At 41.1% G+C, this 17383-nt stretch overlaps 1 protein-coding gene across 8 annotated transcripts in view; it reads left to right on the top strand.

Annotated features, from left to right (window-relative positions):
• The first annotated feature begins 103 nt into the window (after nt 1-103).
• ECT2L (epithelial cell transforming 2 like) overlaps nt 104-17383 on the top strand; it is a 109703-nt gene continuing 92423 nt past the window's right edge. For all 8 annotated transcript variants that reach the window (XM_033235309.1, XM_033235306.1, XM_033235312.1 and 5 more), the window contains exon 1: nt 104-2240. The gene's annotated coding sequence lies outside the window, so the exon portion shown is untranslated. The remainder of the gene's footprint in view (nt 2241-17383) is intronic.

Here is a 17383-nt window from a genome sequence, read left to right as displayed (position 1 = left end):
CCGGGAGGCGGAGCTTGCGGTGAGCTGAGATCCGGCCACTGCACTCCAGCCCGCGTGACAGAGCAAGACTCCGTCTCAAAAAAAAAAAAAAAAGCTATATTGAAACAATAATTCATGTCATAAAATGTACCCCTTTAAAGTGTACAATTCAGTGATTGTTAGTAGATTCACAGAGTTATATACCTATCACTGTGATCTATCTAATTCTAGAACATTTTCATCACCCTAAAAAGAATCCCATTAACAGTCACTCCTTGACCCCCAGCCCCTCAGCCTTTGGCAGCCACTAACCTCCTTTCCAGCTCTCTGGATTTTCTATTCTAGACATTTTATATAAATGGAATCATACAATACGTGGCCTTTTGTGACTGGTTTCATTTACTTAGCATGATGTTTTCAAGGATTTAAGCGTCATCCATGTGATTGCATGTACTTCATTTCTTTTTTTGGCCGAATCATACTCCGTGGTATGGATAGAACACATTGTGCTTATTTATAGCTCAGTTACCTTTGTATTGCACAAGATGCTCATGCTTCTATCTCCTTGTTTCCAGGCCACAGAAATAAGCACCTAATTGAGGGAGGGGAGGAGATGGACTTATTGAATATTTTTCAAATTTTGATTTTAATAATTTTTGACTTTCTGAATTCAAAGTATTTTGATCAGTTTATTTAATTGGTCTTTTTAATACCCCTTTTAAAAATTACAGCGTCACGGAGAAAACTTCATTTGGGTTGTGAGAATAGGGATTTAAGGGGAAAAAGTAGTACTCTAGGGTCTGACAGGGCAAAAGGATACTTTGTCATGTGAAATTTTTCTTGGATTGGTCCTGAGATAGAGTAAAGCAAAAAGCTGGTTCCTGTGGGTTGTGACAGAGCAGTTGGATTGACCTTGTTTATTCACTTGGTTCATTTGCCCTTTGTGTCACAGGGCCCCAGATGGGCCCCAGGTAGTGAAATATTAGCTTATCTAATTTGTATCCTTTCACACTCCTTAAACACATATCCAAGGCAACAGGAAAAAATGCGGTGCCTGTATTAGAATAAAATTTAGGGCCTGGTTTGGTGACAAGCACCAGTACTTTCAGCTACTCTGGCGGCTGAGGCAGGAGGATTGCTTGAGCCTAGGAGTTCTAGGCTATAGTGCATGATGATGATTTTACTGGCATACAGATGAAAAAGAAAAAGATATTTGAAATAAAAATAAAAATATAGTGCACAATGACATTGCTCTGCTGCCTTGGCTATAGTGCACTCCAGCCTAGGCAGCATAGCAAGATCCCATCTCTCATAAGAAACTACTAGAATGAAACTTTTTTATTACATAGATGTTGCTTATTCATTGTAGAAAAAATTGAATTACAGATGATTTTTAAAACTGCCAGAGCAAACCATTTAACCTATTTGTGTGCATACTCCCAGATTTCTTAAACATGTTGCAAAAAAAAAAAAAATAGATCATACCATTCTGGTGGTTTTCTAAGCTGCTTTTTATACGTAATGTTTTGTGAGCATCTTTTCATGGCCATAACTATTACATACAAAAGAAAAAAAAAAAACAGGCTTCACAATAAATACTTAAAAGACATTTTGACCAGAAACTAATGAGGAAGGGTTTTTTGGTTTTGTTTTTGCGATTTTGTTTTTGTACCTCCTGTATAATGCTGAACTTGATAATTCTGCAGTAAATATTAACATTTTCTGAGGATCTGCTGAAGATGAACATGACAAAAAATAAGAAACTCCACTTTCCTCATCACACAGCCTTAATTAACATCGCTGGCTTTGTTTGAGATCAAGCAAATGTTGGCTTCAGTGTCCGAGTCTCTTCTTGGGATCCCACGGCCTTGGGTCTAGCACCTCTGCTGGACACCTCGTAGGGCTTCCGAGACATGCCGCGACCCACGGGACCCCACGAAAGCTTTTTCCCACGGCAAGCTCCCTGGGGACGGGGAAAGGAGCCGGGACCCGAACCTAGCTGGCCTCGCGCTGCGACTGCTGAGAGAAGGGGGGTGGCCCGCACGGGGCGGGCGGCTCTGCACACCGCAGCTGGGGAGGTCCAGGTCGGCCGTTGAGGCGGGGTGGCGGCTCAGTGTTGTTGGGTCCCTATGGAGATGACCCTGTCCCTGCCCCACCCCTCTCCGGAGCTGCGGGCCGGAGAGGGCGCACTCGATTTTCACTGCACGGTTTCAAGAGGAGACAGCCGCCACCATGCCGGGCCTCATGGCCACTTCCCAGAGGTAAAGCCCGTGGCTTCTGAGCCGCTTCTCTTTTTCTTGGGGCCGCCCGGGGCACATCGCCTGGGCCGGCTTAGTTTCCCAGTGCAGCCGCCCAGGAAGACCCTAAGCAGCGCCGAGGGGCGCAGGGCCCTCCCTCCGGGACCCCGGAGTCCCTTAGCAGCATTGGAATTAACCAAGACTCTCAAGAGGCTCTGGGGAGGAACAAAATCCGCGCGTAGGGTAGGGTTTGCATCGGGCCATGGCAAACAAACCCTTACCTCCTCCAGAGAACTGATTTGGGATCGAAGTAAAGTTCTTGAGCACTTTGGAAAACGCTGATTTTCATAGGCTCACACCAACTGCCTTCTTTCTTCTGACAGTTCTTACCCCCTTTCCTCCTACGGGGTCCAAAAATGTAGGGAGTAGGGTGGGGGCTGGGTTGGGGGAATGAAGGAGAAATACAAAAAATCTACTGTGAATACAGGTCGTGGTTATAAGGATAGCTGTAAGAGTTAATATGCTAAGATTTGAGGAACAGGGCAAATAAAACAGTGGTACTTTAAAATATTTACCGATTTAAAAATACCGATGCTGTGCTTATTCATAAACTTTGCATATATGTATCAGAACAGAATATCCTGACATCATCAGTATTAAAGTTCACTGCAACACATGCAATTGTATGCAAGCCCACTACAGTCTATTCTGCAGGAACTGACAGTTGTGCTCCACAGAAACCTCAAAAATCATGCTCTAAAAACAATTATTTCAGTGGGAGGAAGAAGGGTTAAGGACTTGGAAGTTTTATAGCAACAGTTGCATCTTGTTTGTTACAGCGTGCTTTAATTTTATAGCTTTAAACTTATAAATCAGTGAGCACATCTACCATTTCAAAATACCAGCACAAGTATGGTATTTTCTGTCACCACCTGTACTATCAAAGCCCAGGTTTCCTCAAAACACGCCATTATTTTCATTATCCATTGGTTAGTGTGTACTTAATAAAAACTATATACTGGCATGTATCTTTACATGCCCTAAATGTGGAACATTTAACTCAACTGGAATTGTCTTTCATTTCTGCTTTTTCACCAATCACACTTTTCTTCTGCTCCCGTTTTTTGTGTGCAATCTTTAGAACCAGATAACCTTTTTGGAGGCATATTTAAGGAAGTAAATTTTTGATAATCAAAGGAATCATTGCACAATTTGTATGTGTGAATTGCAGAAGTATGCGAATGTAGGTACATACCTCTGCCAAGGAGCAATGTTTTAGTTTCTAAGCCACTGTCTACTATAGTGGAGAAGGACCAGACTAACTTGCATTTCTCCAGCTGTGTAACGGATCACCTGTGGAAACACAGTTAATTGACATCATGGCTCTTCTGTGTGATCCCAGTGAGGATTTAGCTCTCTATATGGGCTGGCAATTGTTCAGCCGTTTCATCTTTTAATCGGGCTTTGATTTTTCTGAGAGGGGGAAAAAAAACCCAAAAAAACCCTCTTTTCTCTTTACTCTCACATACTCTGTACTGCCCTTCACCTCTTGTCACCAAAATGTGTGGGAATTTCTTCCCACCAACAACTAATTCTCCAGTGGCCACCAACTCTATGTCCTATAATTTAACCCAGCTCTGTCACTGTGTACCTGGAGTTAGTGTCAGATCCCATAGGTTAAGGGCTCAGTCCCAAAAGACTGACCCCCACTTCAAATGCCAATCACAAGTCCCAGGTTGTGACTATATGTTGTTTATGATTAACCAACCAGTTACAAATCTGGGTTCCCACAAGCCCCTCCTCCAGTTTGATTACTTTGCTAGAGTGACTCACAGAATTCAAGGAAACACTTTACTTATGTTTGCCCATTTACTATAAAGGATATTACAAAGGACACAGATGAATAGCCAGATGGAAGAGATGCCCAGAGAAAGGTATGTGCGCAAGGGTGTGGAACTTCCATGCCTTCTCAGCCCCTCCACATGTTCAGCTATCCCAAACCTCCCTGAATCTTGTCCCTTGGGATTTTAATGGAGGATTCATTCATAGGCACAATTGATGACATCATTGGCCATTTGGTGATCACTCAACTTGAGCCCTTTTCTCCTCCCCAGAGGTCAGAGGATGGAGCTGAAAGTTCCAGCTGCATAATCACATGGTTGGTTTCCCTGGTAACCAGCCCCCATCCTAAAGCTATCTAGGGGTCCACCAAGATTCACTTCATCTGAACAAAAGATGTTCCTATCACCCAGGAAATTCCAAGGGATTTTGGAGCTCTGTGTCAGGAACTGGGGTCAAAAACCAAATATTAGAACAAAAGATTATCCTAGCATCCATATCTACAAAAGTTTTAGGAGCTCTATGTCAGGAACCATATATATATATATATTTTTTTTATTATTCTACCATATTACAGGTTGTCACACAACAAGCCCCAACCTTCCTTTGACTAAGCATAGAAGTGCCAATGTCAATTTCTGAGTTCCTCATCAATATACCTGTTGTAAAGGTTAGTCAGCCATGACATAGAAATGTATTTCCAAATACATCCGTAGCAGTTGTTAAAGCAAACTAAATATGGCCTGAGATGGACTCTGTACTTTTATATTTGAATCCTTGTGGATGAATTGCCACCTAATTTAATAGGTAGACAGGAATGAAAACCTAACTTAGGGGTACGTGCCTGTAACAATCGCCGAGTCTTGGCCAATCCCAGGAGCCGTACTTCAACCACTCATACACTGCTGAGTGTTCAAACTGTGTTCAAATAAGGCAAATGCTGAGCTGTAACCAATCCAGCTGTTTCTGTACCTCATTTCTGACTTCTGTACATCACTTCACTTTTTTGTCTATAAATTTGTTCTGACCACAAGGCACCGCTGGAGTCTCTCTGAATCTGCTGTGATTCTGGGAGCTGCCTGATTCACGAATCGTTCATTGCTCAATTAAATTCCTTTAAATTTAATTCAGCTGAAGTTCTTCTTTTAATACCGTTTTATATTCAAGTTAAACTTACACTTCAGGACAAAATCTAGTATAATTTTGAAACTTGATAGCCAATTACCACCTGTGTAACCTTGGATGATTTTCTGATTTTCTTTTATTTTTTCGGAGTCAGGGTCTCACTGTATTGCCCAGGCTGGAGTGCAGTGGCACAATCTTGGACCTTGGTTCACTGTAACCTCTGCCTCCTGGGCTCAAGCAGTCCTCCCACTCCAGCTTCCCAACTAGCTAGGACTACAGGCGAATGCCACCACACCTGGTTAATTTTTGTAGAGATGGGGCTTTGCCATATTGGCCAGGCTGATCTGGAACTCCTGAACTCAAACAATCCACCCACTTTGGCCTCCCAAAATGCCTGGATTACAAGTGTGAGCCACTGCATGCCGACTGAATGATTTTCTCTACCATGTTCTTCTCTTCTATAATGTAACTCCCAGTGTGAATCTAAGGATTCAATGAGCCAGTGTACGGGGGAAGAGATTTTTCTAGTGCTGTGCCAGTCAGTGTAGACACTCAAACAAAAATTAAGATGTTAAATACAATATTTACTACACATCCCCCTCCTCATTTTGATCTTGTTACTTAGCACGTTTGTTGGATCCAGTTACAAATGAGGAAAGACACAGATAGGGGTCTTCTATTTTATTCCCTTATTGCAACAGACTTTGGAATCATTTAGGCCCTTGCTTTACAGAGTGAGGTAACAAAGGGGCCTCCAGTTTTGCATCACCCACACTGGAGTTTCAATTCGAAGTCAAAAGCTGGGCTGTGAGATGGCAGCCACAACATTCACTTTTCCAGTAGGGACATGCCATTTTGTAGAAGAAAAAGATCATTCTTAAATGATCAAGGAGGCCGGGTGCAGTGGCTCATGCCTGTGATCCCTTGGAGGCCAAGGCAGGCAGATCACGAGGTCAAGAGATCGAGACCATCCTGGCTAACACAGTGAAACCCCGTCTCTACTAAAAATACAAAAAATTAGCCAGGCGTGGTGGCAGGTCCCTATAGTCCCAGCTACTTGGGAGGCTGAGGCAGGAGAATGGTGTGAACCCGGGAGGTGGAACTTGCAGTGAGCTGAGATCACGCCACTGCACTCCAACCTGGGTGACAGAGCAAGACTCTGTCTCAAAAAAAAAAAAAAAAATCAAAGAAGAACTTCATGGCACAGTATTTTCACTTCTGTAGAAAAGACACACAAAAAGGATGAAAAAATGGTTGAGAGTTTGGTTTTATACACTAAGGTTTTGAGCCTCTCTTGTATATAGAAGATACTGGTGACTGCTGTATTGTAAACAGAATGCACAATAAGTATTCTTGCCCCAGAATGAATTCTCATCTTAAATGAGTCCCTTAAAATACTTCCATTTTTTCTAATTTGCTGATGTCATGGAAGAATAATCTGTCAAATCTATATTTAATTCAATTCTAAGCTTATTTTACCGTATGACTTATTAAACATAATGATGGAAATTGCTAGTAAGATCACAGACTTGATAAATTGTCACAGTTGTGACACAGTTGTCAAATCCTAATAGTGAAGGAATTTGTTTTTTTCTTACTAATAACTTGCTTTTTTAGCCCCTGAATTTGGAAAATTAGCAGATGCATGTCTCTGTTTCTACTGCTATAATAAAATACCTGAGACTGGGTAATTTATAAAGAATGGGAATGTATTTCTCACAGTTCTGGAGGCTGGTAAATCCAAGGTCAAGGTGCTGACAGGTCTGGTTGGCTGGTGAGGGCTGCTCTCTGCTTCCAAGAGGATGCCTTGTTGCATTCTCCACAGGGAAGGAATGCTCTGCCCTCACATGGCAGAAGGTGGAAGGGCAAGTGAGGTGAACACTGTGTGAAGCCTTATAAGGATCTGGATTCCAGCTCACAAGGGAAGGCGCCCTCATGACCTATCTCTTAAAGGCCCAACCTCTTAATATCATTACGTTGGCCATTAAGGTTCAAAACCTGATATTTGGAGGTGATACATTCAAACCATAGCACTTACGGTTTGAACTGCAATTATAGAACAATTATTCATTTATTCATTCAGCAAATACTTGCCAAATACCTATTCTATGGCAGATACTATGGGGAGGAAGCTTCTAAAATGGCTCCCAATGACCTCAGCTTCCTGGTCTTTTTGCCTTATATGAATCCCCTTCCCTTAGATGTGGGCTAGATGCCTATAATGCAGGAGTTGACAAACTTTTTCAGTAAAGGCCCAGATAATAAATATTTTTTGCTTTCTGAGCCATATGGTCTTTCTCCCGATTACTTAATTTCATTGTAGCCAAAAAAAGCAGCCACAGAGGCCAGGTGTGGTGGCTCACATCTGTAATCCCAGCACTTTGGGAAGCTGAAGTGGGCAGACTGCCTGAGGTCAGGAGTTCGAGACCCATCTGGCCAACATGGTGAAACCCTGTCTCTACTAAAAATACAAAAAACATTAGCCAGGCACGGTGGCATGCACCTGTAATCCCAGCTACTCGGGAGGCTGAGGCAGGGGAATTGCTTGAACCAGGGAGGTGGAGGTTGCAGTGAGCCAAGATCATGCCACTGCACTCCAGCCTGGGTGACAGAGTGAGACTCTGTCTCAAAAAAGAAAAAAAAAATTATCCAGTAAGCAGATGAAGAAAAATACTGAATAAATATGGAAACAATAAGAAAACAAGAGACTCATAGGTGAAATTTACTAAAGAAAAGCAACCACAGACAATACATAAATAAATGAGATTGTCTGTATCCCAGTCACACTTTATAAAATCTGGTGGTGGGCCAGATGTGGCCTGCTGACTGTGTTTGCTAAACCCCTGTTCTGATGAATCAAAAAGTGACGGTGTGTTACTTGTCACTTCTGAGGTTATGCCACGCAAGGGCTCTGGCTTCCATCTTGCCTGCCCGCTCTTACTCTCTTGCTCACTCACTTGGGTGGAAGTGAGCTGCCATTTTGTGAGCTAAACTATAAAGAGGCCCACATGGGAGGGGAGCCTCTGGCCAACAACCAGCAAAGAACTGAGTCTCTCATTCCAACAGTTTAGGAGGAACTGTATCCCGCCAACAACCACTTATGTGAGCTTGGAAGTTAATTCTTCCCCAGTCCAGCTGTGGCATCCTCAGCTGACACTTGGATGGTAAGAGACCCTAAGCTGGGGACCCAGCTAAACTATGTCTACACTCATCACTTATAGAAACCATGAGATAATAAGTGTTTGTTATTTTAAGCCACCAAATTTTGGGACAATTTGTTACACAGCATTAAATAAACAGTATGATAACCCCATTAGATAATCAATACACACTATGATAGTCTCCATATAACAATGAACAAAGGAAAATGCTGGATATTATTTTCCCCTCTTGGAGATTCATTGTGAACATTAAGCATATTAAAACATCCAAAACATCCTACAAAAAAGAAATGTTTAATATCGCAATCATTTAATCACAGATCCTGTTTTCTGGGGAAATAGCTATTAATATCTTATGGCACTACTATTTGGAGCAATGTAAAATGCTAGAATAAGAAAAGAAATTATTCCATTAAAGAAGTAGTTATTGTCAGCCTGCCATTTCTCCCTGGCTTGACTAGCTAGTCAACAAAATTAGTATCTTCACATAATCAAAATAATCTGAGGCAGGCAGCGCATGGTGGCTCATTTCTGTAATCCCAGCACTTTGGGAGGCCGAGGTGGGTGGATCGCTTGAGGCCAGGAGTTGGAGACCAGCCTGGCCAACATGGTGAAACCCCATCTCTACTGAAAATACAAAAATTAGCCAGGTGTGGTGGTGTGCATCTGTAATCCCAGCTACTAAGGAAGCTGAGGCAGGAAAATCACTTGAACCCAGAAGGCGGACCTTACAGTGAGCTGAGATTGTACCACTGTACTCCAGCCTGGGCAACACAGAGAGACTCTGTCCCAAAATAAATAAATATTAATGATAATAATCCTGAGCCAGGAGCAGTTGGTCATGCCTGTAGCCCCAGCTACCCGGGAGGCTGAGGCCAGAGAATCCCTTGAGGCAGAAATTTGAGGCTGCAGTAAGCCATGATTGTGCTGAAGCACTCCAGTCTAAACAACACAGTGAAATCCCAACTGTAAAAAACTAAAGGAAAGAGAAAAAGAAAATAATCCTGTCCAAATTTGTACATATATGCATGTACACACACACAATATACTATGCTATGCTCACATATTTAAGCCCACCAGCAGAGACAGCGACTATTCTTTCTGTAATGTTCAGCTCATTATATAACTCAGTAATCCCTTAACACAGAGTGTAATAACAATTTTGAGAACTTGCTAAATAAAAATCCCATATGTTGGCTCTTGGAGGGATTTCATGTAACAACAGCTGGGCATCTTATGAAACTAAGAATTTGTTTTCATTTAGTGTTGATTCAGAAGGAGGTATTTAATTTCCCACATTGCCAAGAGGTTTTTATCTGAACAACACATTATAATATAGTTTACCAAGACACATCACTGTCTTGCTTTTCACATGAGGAAACTGAGGCCCAAATACTAAATCACTTGTAAAGCCTTAATTTTGGGGAGTCAGAGCAGAGATCCAAATCTAGTGCTCTCTCTGCCTTGCTGCTCGTCTGTAACATTTCTAAAATTGTTCTAATATGATGCATGCCTAATATATTCATTGAAAAATGGTGCTTCTTCTCTTGAAATGTAATAAGAGCAGAGGCACTGCAAATGTCTTATTCTAGAATTATTTTGACTCTGAAAAGTTTCTTCAGCTACACCAAGCCACGTTGTACTCTCTCTTCTTGGAATTTATAGCAACAGAGGGTTGCTTAGAAACTTAGAAGTTTGTGATGCTTGAATCCCAGCTAGAAAATCACTGACAAGTGGTTGTCCACCTTGAGTTTTACCAACTCCAGTAATGGACATAATCTCTGGAGACAGCTAAAGCTGTGGAGTGATTTTTTTCCCACTTAGATTGAGCCAAAATCTTCTTCTCTGACATCATCCACTGTTCCTAATTTTGTCTTCTGGGGATTCACAGACCATGTGTAATTGATTTTATATATATGAAAAAACTTTCTACAGTTGATGTGTGTGTGTATATAGTGTGAGAAAGGGGTCCAATTTCTTTTCTTTTTTAAAACAGATAATCCGTTTTCTATAAATGAAACAATCCACCCTTCCCCTTCTGATTTGTCATCTAACAAGTGCCCCTGTATACCTGGGTCTGTTTTGGAGTTTCTCTTCTGTTCCACAGGTTTTGTTGTCTGTCCCCAAACTAATATTTTTATTACTACATCATCTTATTACTACAGTTTTATAGTTAGTCTTGGTATCTAGAAACACATCTCCCTTCCTTGTTTATTTAGACTGTCTTGACTGGTTTTGGCCCTTTAAAGTTCCATAAATATTTTAGAATCAGCTTTGAAGTTTTACACACACACACACACACACACACACACACACAATATCTCTTGTTGCTGAGCTTGCGTTGAATATGTAGATCAAGTTGAGGCAGTTAATCTCTTCACTCTACTGAGTCCTCTAATCCATGAATAAGACATATCTCTCCATTTATTTAGGACTTTAAAAGTATTTTTCAATAAAATTTTATAATTTTCTTCATAAAGTTGGCACTCTTAATTTTTTCTAGGTGCTCAGTAGTACTTGATATTATTGTAAATGATATCATTTTATAAACTTGATTGATATATAGGACATAGAAAAACATGCAGATCATGAGTGTAGCATTCAATGCGTCACAGCATACGGGAAGTGTAGGGCTCCCTCTCTACATCAGCACCAGCATGCAGAATAACCTCTTGTGTCCCCTCCCAATCATTACCCTCTCTTTCCTCCCCAAAGCTAAACCTTATCTTGACGTCTAACACTACAGGGTAGAACTTTGGTAAATGAACCCATGCCACATGTATTATTTTATTCCCAGCTTCCTCTGTGTAATGTGCTCTGTGTGTGAGTCATCCTTACTGTTTCGTGTAGCAGCAGACTGTTCATTTATGTATAGTATTCTATTGCATGAATGCATGACAGTAGATTTATCCACTGGACTACTGGTGGATGCTTGGGTTGTCTCCAGTTTGGAGCTATCCAGTGCAGCTGTGCATATTCTTGGTGATATATTTTAGTCCACATGTATATTTTTTCCAGTTGGGTCAAGTTTGGCATTATTCTGGAAATAACGCCAAATAGTTTTTCAAAGTACATATACCAATTTGTACTTTCACCAACTGTGTGAGAGCTCTGGATGCTCACCAACACATAGCTTTGTCAGTCTGTTCTGGATAACAAACCATTCCAGAGTTTAGTAGCTTGAAATAGGAAACGTGTTATTTTTCACAATTCTGTGGGTAGGCTGGCCTCAGCTGGGCAGTTCTTATGCTTTGTGTGTTGGGAGCTGGGGTGATTCATGTGGTTGCACTCACCTGGAAGCTTAGTTGGAACTGAAATATCCAAGATGACTTCATTTGCACATTTGGTGCTTTGACAGGGGTGGCTGAAACAGCTGGGGGCTGGCTCGAGCTCTCTCCATATGGTCTCCTGTCATCCAGGATCCCAGCCCAGGCTTATTTACATGGCAGCTGGATTCCAAAAATGCAAAAATAGAAGCTGCAAGTCTTCTTAAGGTCCATGCCCAGAAGTCACACATCATCATTTCCACAATATCCATTGGTTAAAAGAAGCCAGTGCTAGTGCAGATTGATTCAAGGAGAGGGAGAAGAATAGACTCCACCTTTTGATAGAGAACTGGTATGTGGGTACAGGGATGGGAGCAATTGTTCCTGGCCATGGGCACAGACAATATACCGTGTTCCTCCTTCTGGCCACAATTCATACTTGCAGCACACAAAATATATTTATTTCACACCAAGACACCACCATAGTGTCTTCCAATTATGGTATGAGGCTTGAAGCCCAGTCTCATGATCTCCATCAGGTCCAGTTGCAAATGAGGCTCCTTGTTCATCACTCCTCTCAATCTGGAGACCTGTGAGCTCAAAAGACACGTTATCTGTTTCCCTAGACACTCAGCTTAAAATGGTGGCTTAGAGACTTTTTATTTCAAAATTTCTTGGTCCTTCTTATTTCAAGCTGGCCATGCTTTCATGAGAACAAACCTCTTGACAATTTTGTGGGCTTTGTATGTATGTAATTGTAATTTATTCTATTAGACAAAAGCTATATCCACAAGTCTCTTTGAGATAGGTCCTTTTCTGCTTTGGGCTATGGATTGGGGTGCTATGGGACAAAGACTTTAAGATTCTTTAAAACTCTTTTATAGTTGACCCTTGACCAGTGTGGGAGTTAGAGGCACATATCCCCTGTGCAGCTGAAAATTCACCCTTTTTTTTTTTTTTTTTTTTTTTGAGATGGAGCCATGCTCTGTCCCCCACGCTAGAGTGCAGTGGTGAAATCTCAACTCACTGCCACCTCCGCCTCCTGGGTTCAAGTGATTCTCCTGTCTTGGCCTCTCGAGTAGCTAGGATTGCAGGTGCCCACCATGGCCAGCTAATTTTTATATTTTTAGTAGAGATGGGGTTTTGCCACGTTGGTCAGGCTGGTCTCAAACTCCTAACCTCAGGTGATCTGCCCACCTCAGCCTCCCAAAGTGCTGGAATTACAGTCGTGAACCACTGTACCTGGCCATGCATAACTTTTGACTTCCCCAAAACTTAACTAGTAATAGCCTACTGTTGACTGGAAGCCTTACTGATAACACAGCCAATTAACATATAATGTATGTTATGCGTATTATATACTGTATTCTCTCAATGAAGTAAACTAGAGAAAAGAAAATGTTATTAAGAAAATCATAAGGAAGAGAAAATATATTCACTGTTCATTAAGTGGAAGTGGATCATCACAAAAGTCTTCATCCTCATCATCTTCATGTTGAGTAGGCTGAGGAGGAAGAGAGAGAGGAAGGGTTGGTCTTGCTGTCCCAGGGGTAAGTTTTGTTTTCTTTTACCGTATTAATGGTTGTATTTGTTTTTAGAGACAGGGTTTTGCCATGTTGCCCAAGCTTGTCTCAAACTCCTGAGCTCAAGCAATTTGCCGGTCTGAGCCTCCCAAAGTGCTAGGATTACAGGCATGAGCCACTGGACCCGGCCTAGATATTCTTTATCATTAAAATTTGCCCCAAGACGAAACAGATTTTTTAGCTTAATTCATATCTCTCACCTTGGACAGCTAAAGGAGCCAATCAGCACTTTCTACATCCTGCTCAGAATTTCTTTAGCCAGGTCTATAAATTCATTGACACATTTTCTATCCTCCACATTAGTGTAGGTAACAGTGTTACTAAACTTTCCACTGCTACATAATGCCAGTAATCTTCTGACTAGCCTTTCTCTAGACTCGTCCACACCCTTTTACTTTCCACTTGCTTCCCAGTCCCAACGCCAGTATCATATGTTTTAAATTATATTATAGCAGTACTCTACTGCCAGGTACCAATTTTTTTTTGTTATTGCTGGATATCAAACCATCCCAAAATTTAATGGTTTCAAACAATAATCATTTATTATTTCTCATAGTTCTGAGGGTGAGCTGGGTCCAGCTGGGCAGTTGTTCTACCACATGTGTTACTGACTGGAGCCATCCTATCCCACTGCTCTGCAGTGCCATCCTTGTCATAGGTCAAGTGTCCATATGTATGTGGGTCTGTTTCTGGAATAATTGCTCTGTTCCATTGGTTTATTTGTTTATTCTTGTGCCAATATCTCATGCTGTTATTTACACTAGCTTTATAATAAGTCCTGATATCAAGTAGAGTAAGTCCAACCACTTTGTTCTTTTTAAAGTTGTCTTTGCTAGTCTTGACCCTTTGCATTTTCATACACATTTTATAATCGGTTTGTCACACACACACCCCCCACACTTGCTGGGTTTTCATGAGACTGTATTGAGTAATAGATTAATTTAGAAGAATCAATATCTTCACAGATGTATACTCTTCTTTAGGTCTTGAAAAATTTTGTCTGGATAAACTTTTTAGTATTCTATGTGGAATACTTGTCCCACCTTGATTTATATTGGATTTTGTTTTTGTTTTTGTTTTGGAGACAGGGTCTCATTCAGTTGCCCAGGCTGGAGTGCAGGGATAAGATAACAGCTCAGTAAAACTTCAACCTCCCAGGACTCAAGCAATCCTCCCACCTTAGCCTCCAGAGTAGGTGGGACTACAGGCATGCACCACCATTCCTGGCTAATTTTCTTTAAAAAATTTTGTAGACACATGGTCTTGCTATGTTGCACAGGCTAGTCTCAAACACTCAGACTCAAGCAATCCTCCTGCCTCTGCCTATATTGGATTTTTAAATGCTGTTATAAATGATATGTTGCTGCTTATTAAATGTTGTTAGCATACAGAAAAACAATTGATTTCTGTATGTAAGCCTAGTGTGCAGCAACCTTGCCAAGCTTGTGAATTTATCTGTAGATTCTTTAATATTTTCTACATATAATTATGATAATTATGTTTGTAATACATAGCGACAATTTAATTTTTTCCTTTTTTTTTTTTTTTTTTTGAGACAGCGTCTCACCTCATCACACAGGCTGGAGTGCAGTGGCGCAATCTCAATTTACTGCAACCTCTGCCTCCCAGGTTCAAGCAATTCTCCTGCCTCAGCCTCCTGAGTAGCTGGACTACAGGCATGCACTACCACGCCCAGCTACTTTTTGTATTTTTGGTAGAGATGGGGTTTTACTATGTTGGCCAGACTGGTCTCAAACTCCTGGCCTCAGGCGATCCACTGCCTTGGCCTCCCAAAGTGCTGGGATTACAGGCGTGAGCCACCGTGCCTGGCCTATTTTTTCCTTTTAAATTATTAAACATTTTATTTTATTTTATTGGTTTATCACATTGGAAAGATCCTCCAGAATAATGTTAAATAAAGATAGTGGTAGTGAACAGAGAGAAAGTTTTATCATTTTACCATTAGTGTCATGTCTGCTATAGGTTATTGTATTTGCCCTTATTCAGATTAGGAAATTCCCTTGTAGTCCTGGTTTGCTGAGATCTTTTTGTCATGAACAGGTATTGAGGTTTATCAGAAACACTTTTTGGGCCAGCTGCGGGGCTCATACCTGTAATCCCAGCACTTTGGGAGGCCAAGGCATGGTGGTACATGCCTGTGGTCCCAGCTGAGGCTAAGGTGGGAGGCTTGCATGAGTCCAGGAGGTTGAGGCCGCAATGAGTTAAGATCAAGCTACTGCACTCCAGCCTGGGCAACAGAGCAAGACCCTTTGCAAACAAACAAAAAGAAAACTTTTTGTATATACTGAGATTATCATATAATTTTCTCTCTTTTTTTCTTTTGTTCATAATGAGAAGTACATTGATTTTGTAATGTCAAACAAAATTTACATAAATCCAACTTGCTGGTGATATATGATCTTTTTTATATACTACTGAGTTTGGTGTTCTAATTTTTGGTAGGATTTATGCATCTATATTTATGGTAATATGCTTGTAATATTTCTTTCTTGTAAAGTCCTTGGGTTTTGGTGTTAAGATTATATAAAGGTTATACCAACTTCATAAAAGAACTTGGGAATCATTCCCACTTTTTCTGTTCTCTGGAAGATTTTGTGTAACTGTAATTTCTTCCTTGAATGTTTGGTAGATACAGAAATCGGTTCCAGGAGTAGGATGTTGCCGTAACAACAGCAACACATTCTATATTATGTGGCATTCCAGTCTGACAGCATGAAATTGTTGTGGAAGACCTGAAAAGATGGCAATCCATGTGATGCAGTGAGAAAACGTTGTAGAACTATAGCCTGGAATAGATTAAAGGGCATATTATATACCTAATAAGTTTGTACTGTCTGCAAAGAGGTAGAAAATGAATGCTATTAGAATGAGTTTATTACTACAGGCCACATTTGCCAAAGTACTAGAAGAGATAGAGGAGCTCAGAAAATATTTGGCTGGTTTGCAAGCAGGAATATAAAAGAATTCAGAGAGAGTCTCAAAACTCAGGGATTTGCACAGTTGGAAGGAATAACTGATTCACATCTTCAACTAGTAAAGAAAAAACTGAGAAGACCTTTGAGCAATAAATGATGCTGAAAACTATGCCTATTGGTAAGGACCCGTCAAAAGTATGGTTGTCACACCATTGTTAGGATCTCTGAATGGAACAAGGTGGTACCCAGCCAATACTTTGAGTTGGAAAAACATCTCAAGGAAGGAAGATGCAGGGTTTTGCTTTTTCTAAGGAAGCCTGATAGGCTCAAAATATCTACAGTGAGAGAGAGAGAGAGAAAAAAAAAGTCTCTAAATAATTGTGGCACATAGCACTGCTTAGAATCAAATACATAATTTGGGATAATTTTGAAAAGTTGACATTGTCAAGGGAATCACTGGCATGGTCTAAAAGAGAATGTGATTGTTGGAGACAAAATGATCACTGGGCCCCAGTCTTCTGTAGCTGCATTTCAGGATTTCTATGAATCCTTTCATATGTCATCCTTCTTTAAGAATGGGACTATCTACTGCAGTTATCCTTTCCTTGTTCTACTATGATATATATTGTTTACAGAGGCAAGGACCAGATAACTTATCTTTTTAGTTCAAAGGTATTTAGATCAAAGGGAGCTATACCTGTATCTATAGAGAGACCCTTGTGAATCGTTCTTAGCTCATGAGCTCTGTGCTAAAAGTATTGATGAGATGGAACTTTGGGGTTGTTTTCCTTAAAAATGTGTGTTCTGCATATGGGAAAGGAAAGGAACTGACCCAAAGGGTAAACTATGATAGGCTGTATTACTATTCATGCTGTCATCTAATCCTCTCCCCTTGAGTGTGGCCTGGACCTGGTGACTTGCTTTTAACCAATAGTATATAGTGAAAGTGATGGGATGTCCCTTCTGAGGTTAGGTTACAAAGAGACTGTGGCTTCCCTCTGGTGTGCCCTCTCTTGCTTTCTCATTTGCTCACTGTGATGGAAGCCTGCTACCATGGGAGATGCCCTATGGAGAGAACCATGTAGCAAGGAAGGCAAGGGAGGCCTCCAGCCAACAGCTGGTGAGCACTGCAGTCTTCAGTCCAACAGAGCATGAGGAATGGAATCCTACCAACAACCACATGAATGAGCTGCAGGGCCTTCAGTGATACTGCAGTCCCTGTAAACACCTCGACTGTAGCCTTATAAGAGCCCTTGA

The sequence above is a fragment of the Trachypithecus francoisi genome, unplaced genomic scaffold, assembly GCF_009764315.1.
Source record: "Trachypithecus francoisi isolate TF-2019V2 unplaced genomic scaffold, Tfra_2.0 Lachesis_group15, whole genome shotgun sequence".
NCBI lineage: Eukaryota > Metazoa > Chordata > Mammalia > Primates > Cercopithecidae > Trachypithecus > Trachypithecus francoisi.
Note: the sequence above shows the minus strand (reverse complement) of the source record. Positions and strands in the feature narration are given on the sequence as shown.